The sequence below is a fragment of the Acanthisitta chloris genome, unplaced genomic scaffold (assembly GCF_000695815.1).
Source record: "Acanthisitta chloris isolate BGI_N310 unplaced genomic scaffold, ASM69581v1 scaffold2528, whole genome shotgun sequence".
Taxonomy (NCBI): Eukaryota; Metazoa; Chordata; class Aves; order Passeriformes; family Acanthisittidae; genus Acanthisitta; species Acanthisitta chloris.
This window is the reverse complement of record NW_008685227.1, coordinates 82,029-91,153: the sequence shown is the minus strand read 5'-3', so window position 1 is coordinate 91,153 and position 9,125 is coordinate 82,029. Positions and strand designations below refer to the sequence as shown.

The window sequence follows — 9,125 nt, the reverse complement described above, 5'->3', positions numbered from 1 at the left end:
GGACACATGGGCTGACATGCAATACATACCCTCTTGGCTAGATCTTAAAAACAGCTGGATGCTGAAGAAGGCTGCTGAGCTTGGTGCTGCTGTGGTATGTGTCCTCCAGGAAGATGATGGGGAGCAGGTGCTGCTGACTTACAAGCTGATGAGACTGCGGATGCTCATCATAAGCAGCTGGCTATGAGTAACACTGCTGCACAGGAAGCTTTTCTGAGCCTGTGGCTGTCTTTCATTGCAGTTTCTGTTTGTGTTTTCTCTTAAGGTCAGCTATTCTGTTAAGGTGATCCACGTGTGTCTTCAAGACAGGAACTAGAAAAGCTTCAGGTGATGAGCACACTGATCATGCACACACCTGCATGCTTTTGGATGGCAGCACTGGGCCTGTACTTTAAGAATGGACTGTGTCAGCGATTCCCTAATGTGCTAGTAGCCACTTGTTCATCAGAGCTGGGTTCACTGTGCTCATAGGTGATTGCTTATACAGTCCCTCACTCCATGCAGCAAGGCTGCCTCATGTTCTGGAACCAAAGTAAAGCTGGGAGTCAGTGCATGACCTTGTTCCTGTTTTTGTCACTCCATTGAGGCTAGTGGGAGCAAGTTCTGAGTCCTGTCCCTACTGAAAACAGAGTACTAGAGTCTAAAGGTGTGTAAATATAAAAGACCTGCTAAACCTGTAACACTCTACACCTGTTGTAAAGTTTTGCTGCTAGAGACATGTAAAAGAACTTGTAGGATTTTCAGTCCTTTGTGAGCAATCCTCACTCCCAAGCTTCTGTTGAGGCATGGAGTGGAAAGGACACAGCTGCAAGTTGAAGGCCTTTTTCAGTTCATGCTTGCTTAATGCACAGTGTTGTGAGCGTCACTAAGCAGGATTAAAATTTTGCATTTGAACTGTTTAGTTCTTTGAAGAGGCACTTTTTAGTTCATCTTTAAAAGCCTGAGGCCATTTCTTCATGGTAGTCTGCTAATGCAAGGACAGTGCTAACAGGTTGTTTCTAAAAGCTTGTCACGTTTATTTATATACTTGATGGAAGCGAGCACTGCGAAAGCTTCTCTATTAGGGCTGTGATGTAAGACAAGCGAGTAAGGAATGGCTGTGAAAAAGCTGCATGATCAATCAGATAGGACAGTTGCAAAACTTGATTCTCTCTGCTCTGGCAAGCACCAGATGCTTAGCTTCTTGGAGGCACCTTCACAGCAACAGCTTTAGCCTAGGTGCAGATAGCAAGATTCGTAGCAGTTAGGAGGTAACAGCCCTGAATTTTCTTTCTCCTGATAGGCAGTGAGCACTCTTTCACTTCAAATGGACAGTCTTTGGCCAGTGTTCTGTGTTGGACTTGTCCTAATCCAGCAAAGTCTATTGGAAACCAGAGCATGACAGAAAATGGTTTTCCTGTCTCCAGGAGGTACGGAGTCTCCAAACCTTTTTCTGTCATACTATGGGATAAAACCAGTCAAAAACCAGTTTTCCTGGCCTGTCAGATTGAGTCCAGGGAGATGTGTTTGCTACAGGTTTAAGTTTCATTTAGACTTGAATTTCTTAATTGAAAAATAGAATCTTAGCTTGGATTTCAAAACAGAATTTTTGGGGCAGGGATTACTTTTTTTCCCTCCTGTAGGAAATGGCGAAAGGTTCTAATTCATTAGGAATTCTGAATGAGACGTCACACAAAGACGTTTTGCATACATTTGCCTATTCCTGTCTAGAGCTGCAGAGTGTGAGGGTATACTTTGGGTCAGGAAAGTTCTTAGCTCATTACAAGTATCTAAATACCTTGTGCATGTTGAGTTTCAATGTTTCATCCTGTAAGTTCAGCATCAGATTCTTCAAAAGGAGAGAAGTTGAGTCAGGATTGCAAAGAATTAGAAGTCCTGGATGGAGAGAGTAGGCTGCAAAAAGGCAGGTCACCTCCCCCAATTGTAGTCCTACAGCAATTTACCTCTTTAACCACAGGCAACCAATTCAGTGTTATGCACCTTGTTACCATCCGATTACTGAGAGATGTCTCTGCCCAAATGAGGGTGCAAATAAGACCATGTTCCAAAGCCAATAATATGTTAATAACACAATAATATAATAATACGGGGTTTATTTAACAATAAATGTGAGTTAGAGAGAGAAAGATATAGAAAAGAGGAGCGGGGAAGAGAGAGGTAGTCACCACCCATGGATCCAGCAGCATCCTGTTGGTTCTTCTTCATCCACCTTCTTCTCAATGGTGGAGGCCCTGAGTCATTCTTCTGGTGATGGGGTTCCCAGGTTGCTCATCTGGGGGTACCACCTTTATGCAGTCCAAATTCCAGGTATCTGTGGAAGCGTAGTCCTAATTTGCATGCTAAGTGAGGATGGACATGCCTTCATTTGCATGTTTCCTCAGGGTGGAGGGTCAGTGGTCACAGATACTGCCTGTCCAATAACTTGGTGTGAACTTTGAGCGGTGATGTGTATACAGTTTGCCACAGTGGGAACTTTTGTCCAGATGCATTAATCAGGATGTGCTAACCAGGTCTTGGCTCCACCAGGCCTGGAATTAGTCTATCTCAAGTTGCTGCCATGATGGCTAGCATGTCTTATCTTTGGGCACGTCCCTTTTGGGGCCTGAACAGTGTTTGAGACAGGCAACATATTCTTCAATTCCTTACACACCTGGTCATATTCAGTCTGTAGCAAAACGTACCAATTTCTAGTAGCTCTGTAGAAGACACAAGATTAAACATTGGTCCAGTTAATATATCTGTCTATAATGGGTTCTTTCTATCTCATGTTTGGAAATGCTGCATATGGATGGTGAGTGTTTCCACTGTGTGCCTTCAGCTCTGGCTCAGGGAGCTGGATAATATCTTACCTGCTTCAGGCATTAAATGATTATCTGATGAGGAAGGATTTCAGCAGGGCTGAAGCTCACTGCACTTTCTCTGATTCTTACATCTCGTTATCCTCACTTCGCTATTTTTTCTGGCAGACAGATGTGTTCTTCTGTTGCTGTCTGCATGCAAATATTTAATTAAAGTAGGAAGTGGAATGCTTCTCAGAGGCAGCTGTTGTCCCCATCTCCAAATGCAAAGTGCCTGTTTCACAATAACTTCAAAATGCTGAAAGCCAACTTAAATGGCCTGGTCATTAAGTCCATGCTGGCATCTGGTGCATGTGCAGCAGATCAAGGAAAGATCACGAGTAGTGCATTTGCCAGTGTGGCTGGCTGCAGCCTGCCTCAGGGTCACACACACGGCAGGCAGAGCTGTGCCTGCTGGAGAGCAAAATATTCACAAAGGTGTCAGGCTTTCAAAGAAACAAAGAACTTGGGGACACTATGAAGCTGGCCAAATGTGAGTTTCAAAGCAGAGGAACTGTGATCACTCACTAGTGAAAACTTCAGGGGGCAAAATCAGTCTGATGGCTCTGCTGCAGCACTCAGCTGTCCTTCAGGCCCCTTTGATGAACCAGCACACTCAACAGCATCATGGTGCTCACTGGCATCACAGTGCAGTTTTCCTTTACCAGAAAGCAGCACACTGAACACTGTCCCTAAACCCTTTTTTTCATTTCTGATGCAGCAGAGCAGTTTTTGTGTGTTAAGGTGGCAGCACTACACTGCCTTTCTCATTAAAATGTCTCAGCCAAGGATGTTGAACAACTTCCTTGACCAGTTTGTCCCACAGACATCCTGGCAGGATATTCAGAAGTAAGCCATTTAGAAAAAAACCCACATGGTATATTTTTATTTAATCATGGGATCCAGTTCTCTGAGTTATAATCCAAACTTGATGTATTTATAGATGAAAAAGTTTAGTATCATTATCACAGAAAAGACTGAAAATATACAGCAGTGGAAAGGAAAGCACTGGGGGGGGGGAAGCCTTCAGCATTGTCTTCCTGTTTTGATCTTGGATTTTTTGATCTTAATAAATGTCTCAGTTAAAAGCATAAGTTCCCTAGAAAATGCATATATACACTAATTTGTTAACTTGCCAGCAGGTGAATGCGAGCCATAGCTGGAGAATGAATTACCAGTTCACTATTTAATCTGTTGGTTTTACCAGAATACAATATTCCTGACAGTGACATAGAAGAATGATAGATCTTTTCAGGACAATCTGTTCCATGCTGCAGATTTAATTAAAGAAGAAAATTAAATAAAACTTCAAGAAAAAGAAAATGGAGAGAGACAAACCCACACTCATTGAGGACTAAGAGACAAGTATATGGAAATCAGTTTTGCCATTCCTGTTTGTCATTTTTATATGTAGTTTTGAAGGAAGAGTAATTAAAGTAATTGAAGTTATTTCTCTTGGACTGGCATCTACTAAAATCGCCTTGAATATGTAATGAATGTGGTTAATATAGCAACATACCTAGAGGGAGCTCTTTTATCCTGTCCCTCACTTCACCCTGCTGTTGTGTGCTTCAGCATAGATTTTTCTCAATGTAGTAATCAATACACAAAGTATATGTTACAGTTCTTCCTTTAATTATGGTGCCTTACCTTAGCAGAGAAGGAGAAGCAAGACTGTTTCACTTTTCAGGATGGCTGTGCATGTTTTAAAATCAGTAAGCATGGTCAAATGCTCTCTTGTAACAGTCTATTTAGCTGTTCAGGTTTAGAAGAAGATCTTCACACACAAGTATATGCATACATGTGCACACACTTGAATGAATCTGGTATTATGACAAGTTAGATGTAGCATCTGATTTGGAGATGGAAACGCTGTTTGTGAACCCAAGAGTTGGAATAGTGCAGGCACATACTCATCTGTTTCAAACTCAGCTGGCGGAAGCTAATGACAAAGCAGCTCTGCCTTGTTCTTTCAACTGTTATTTGTGATGAGATATCATTCCTGGTAGTACTCACTAGTATCAGATAGACTTTTCCTTTAAGAACTGTAGAGTATCCCTAGTTTATTCCCTACAGAAATAGCTGGTAGGTGGTAATGAGCTTTTGCACAAGCTCTTGAGGAAAAAAAGAAAGATAAATTCTTGATCCAGCTGCTTCTCTTTCTTTCTTATCTTTTATCTGATTGAAATCCACAATACAGTTTTACCTAGAGAATGGCATAAGGGAGGAAATGGAAATGTATGTAGCATCACAAGGTATTGCCCTTTTTTCCTTCTGTGAGTACTTGTGCTAAAGGTCAGAGTAGCAGCACCTCTCTCACTTCTGTTCCCACCCTTTTCTCAGTAGTTCATTTCTAGTGGTGTTATTGAAATTCTCGATTTAAGTAGATGAACTAAAGTAGTAAAAAGCTTAACATTTCAAGTGCATAATAACTAGTAATCAGTACAGTACCTTGCTCCTCAAACAGGACAGAAAATCTGTTATTCTATTTACAAATAATAGATTTTTAAGAAATCAGTCCTAAGACAAGTAACCCCTTGATGTGATTCTTGAAAAAGAGAACAAATTATAATACTGATTATCTGTATTTGCTGCCATACTTAACAGTATCCACTCAATAAGAGCTCTACTCTCATATGGAGCTGTAAAATGTCTGTGAAAATTAAGCATCAGGACACCCCTGCCTCCAGCAAGTATTTTAATAAAAGTGCCTTGAGAAAATGAGAACAGCTGGGATATTTTATCCTTTTATAATCCTTTAAAATCCACGTAATTTCCCTTCAGTGAAGCAATTTAACTACCAGTGTTCTACGAAGTTTGGCATTCCAGTCGCACAATTGACTGGTGGAGGTAATATTTATTGGTTCCCTCTATTTATTATAAACAGCATTCTCCAGATTTGTTTCAGGCCTTCTGTGACATGGTAGCTCAGACTTTTGGAAATTAAATGCTGAGATTCAGCTTTCTAGCTAAACTTTTCTTACAGACAGTTCCATGCATTTCTCCACTAAATTATGTGAGTTTGCTCAAACAAAGACAGTAAGCATTGATTGTGGAGATCCTTTCATTGTTAAAGAAAATAGTCTTTACTAGGTTGGCTTAAAAATATTTTGATGTTATGTTCTTATGAGTTATGGGTGTCTGAGTGCTATGTTGCAGTTCTTGGGCTGTTTAATCAAAATCTAATTACGAATTTTAAACAAGCTAAATAGGACATTTCTCTGCTGTAAGTGAATTAAGAAATATCACATATCACCTCCTAGAAGATGGATAAATAGGTTGTATTTTGTCACATTTATGCATTCCCACTGAAAAAGAACTTCTCTTTGAGAGGATTCTGTGAAAATCTTTCAGCTGTTTTGAAGAAAAATTGAGCAATCACAAAAAAGGCAGAAGTTTTTTGATTAGTATTAGTATTGTTTAGATAAATGCTGTAAATTCTGAGCATGATTTATATTTTAACCCCTTCTTCTAATCCCCTTCATTACAATATTTCACATGTAATTTTAATGTTGCTGTCTCCTCATGCCTGAAGCCTGTGCAGTGAATGGTGTTTTTGCTTATGTTCAGGCATTTGAGATAATCATTTTTACCTGCTAAAACTTTCGTGCTTGATCTTATGTTTACAGTAGATGGGGAAGAAACTTGAGGGAATAGATTTCAATCAGCTCCCAAGACTAACCCTCCCTTGTGCTACACCATTTGCACCATATGCTGATGTCCACTGGTTTTGCTCCATTGGAATCTTCAGTCCTAAGCCTGAACTGCTACTACTTTGAGCCTCCTTCCACTGCTCTATATAAGTCTTCCTCTCCATTACATGTCTGCACCTCCTCTTTCCTTTCTAAGATCCCTCTCATCAGAGAGAGTAGTCAGGCATTGGAATGGATTGCCTGGGGAGGGGGTGGATTCACGATTCAATTCACCATCCGTGGAGGTTTTCAAGATGAGACTGGATGTGGCACTTAGTAACAACGGTAGGGTTGGACTCAATGATCTTTGAGGTCTCTTCTAACCTGGTTGATTCTATGATTCTATCTACCATGGAAACAAATAAGTCTCTGGCTGCTTTCTGCCAACGGATGTATGTATTATGCATGTTCATTGTCCATTTGGATGCTCTGTCTAAATCCATGTGATGCAAAGTTTGACACACAATTGCTTTATTAGTTAAAGACCCTGAAAGATTTTTACAGGGAAATCTATGAGATTAATCATAAGCTCTCAGGGAAGCTGGTGGAAGTCGCCTGACAAGGCATACTTAAACTGGAATTACTGACACGGTCATCCTGACAGAGGAGCATTTTATATTCCCCAAGTCTTTTATTGCAGTGTATGTGAGGTCTGCAAAGCGCTTTGATGTTGGAGCTGTATTTAAGTGCCAGGCATTATTGTTTCGAATCTTTCAGGTTAAGAATTCTCACGGACATGGGGAAGCTGGTTTTTGTTAAGCTTTCTGTTTTATCTTCTTCACACATGGTCTCCTGCTGCACAGACTTGGCTTAAAATTCTAAAATGTAGAATTAAGTATTAAAGAGGATTTTGGAAAGGTCAGTATGTGGCCGATGAGCAATCTGGACTTACCATGTAAAATTGCACAGAGGGAAAATCCTCCTAATGTGAAACTGGAAGAACTTGCTCTGCACTGGCATGCCATGTGCCAGGCTGAAGTGTCCATCCGGGGTGGGGGTTGAACTCATGCATACCTGAATTCACAAAAGTAACAAAAATGACGTATTTTTCTCAGGAATAGAAAATAAGTTTTTTTCAATTTTGACTGTTGCATTATTATTACCATGTAAAGTCTTGGGAAAGAATCTTGGGTAGAAGTTGCTTTGTGCAATTTTGTGATATTTTCTGAGAAGCCCTTTTACCTTTGCTACAAGCCATCTGTTACAGAATCAAAGAATCACAGAATATCTGGAGTTGTAAGGGATCCACAAGGATCATCAAATCCAACTTGTGGCCCTGCACAGTACATCCCCGAGAATCACACCATGTGCCTGAAAGCATTATCCAAATGTTTCTGGCTTTTTAGTTCTGCCTGTGTTCCCAGGGCTGTTTACTTGTGTCAGTGTATTTCTGTGTTCAGCAAAACCCCAAAAACCTGGAGCTGCTCATTTAAGACAGTCTGAGGGTGATTACTCCTGCCACCTCCAGAGATCTTTAAAAGTGGAAAGAAGATTGGAAAGATCAGAGGGAAAAAAGAGGTTTTAATGGCAATTCCAAGAGCATATTGGAGAAGTAAATCTGAAGAGCTCTGTTGTTTTCAGCTGAACTGTGTGTTTTGCATACACAATGAAGGGAAAGATGGGTTCACAATAGTGCATGTGGTTTGTTTTTCAAGGCTGGCCAATCTTCTCCACTGCTATTTTATAATCAGTGACTTATACAAGCGATACAGAAAATTGAGAAGAGGCTGCAGGTTTTGGTTCTTGGACAATTATTTTTGTTAGTGTTTTCCCAAATCAAAAGTACCTCAAATGCCTGAAACATAGTCACTAAGGCAAAAAACTGTGTACAGGTGAGTTGATGCTTAAATGGCCAGGAAAGTCAATTACTTCCATTGCATCTCACTGGCCCAGTGAGTCCTGCTTAGGCATCCTGGGACAGCCTTCCCTTCTGCCATATGAAAAAAGTTACCAGAGCTTTAAGAAAGTCTGTGGCTTTCAAACTACTCCAGTGGGATGAGCTCAAAGAGAACTATGAGCAGTTTTCGCACACACCAATAAAAACAGGTACTGAATAAGAACCAAGATGCAGAATAACTTTGAAAGAATATGTTTAAGTACCTACCTAATATTTCTGATACATTTGAACCCTGAGCACTTATTCATGCTAATATAACACTGCATACTCTTAGTTTTTTCTAACAGTGATATTAGAAAACTGAAAAACAGCATGAATGTTTCTGTGTTATAATAATCCTGAAAATATTTGAGTCAATGTATTACAAATACAGTTAGGAGCACCTCAGATTTCTCACTACAAGACCATTAATACTTTATTTGCTTTGGGGGTTTTTAAAAATTTTTATTTCTACTTTCCCTCAGGCCAATTCCTAGAAGAAATCACTCAGCCAAAACACTTCAGGCACCTCCAAGTGTGGTGCTGAAGTACGTACAACCAGTTTGGCAGGGAATTTTTGAGAGGCTAGAGGCAAAACTTGGCATTTAGTTGAAGATGAGGAAAAGGAGAAGGGAAGTATGGGGAGGACTTAGGTTTGTACCCCAGAAGTTAGAACAACCACCTCTCTCAGGATTTGGATTTTTGCCATATGGGAATTGA

The 9,125-nt window shown here is 40.4% G+C and overlaps 1 protein-coding gene across 1 annotated transcript in view; it reads left to right on the top strand.

The window, feature by feature from the left end:
* LOC103806941 (protein-cysteine N-palmitoyltransferase HHAT-like) overlaps positions 1 to 9,125 on the top strand; it is a gene marked incomplete at its 5' end in the record, with an annotated part of 77,035 nt that overhangs the window by 47,270 nt on the left and 20,640 nt on the right. The gene's annotated exons all lie outside the window — the stretch shown is intronic.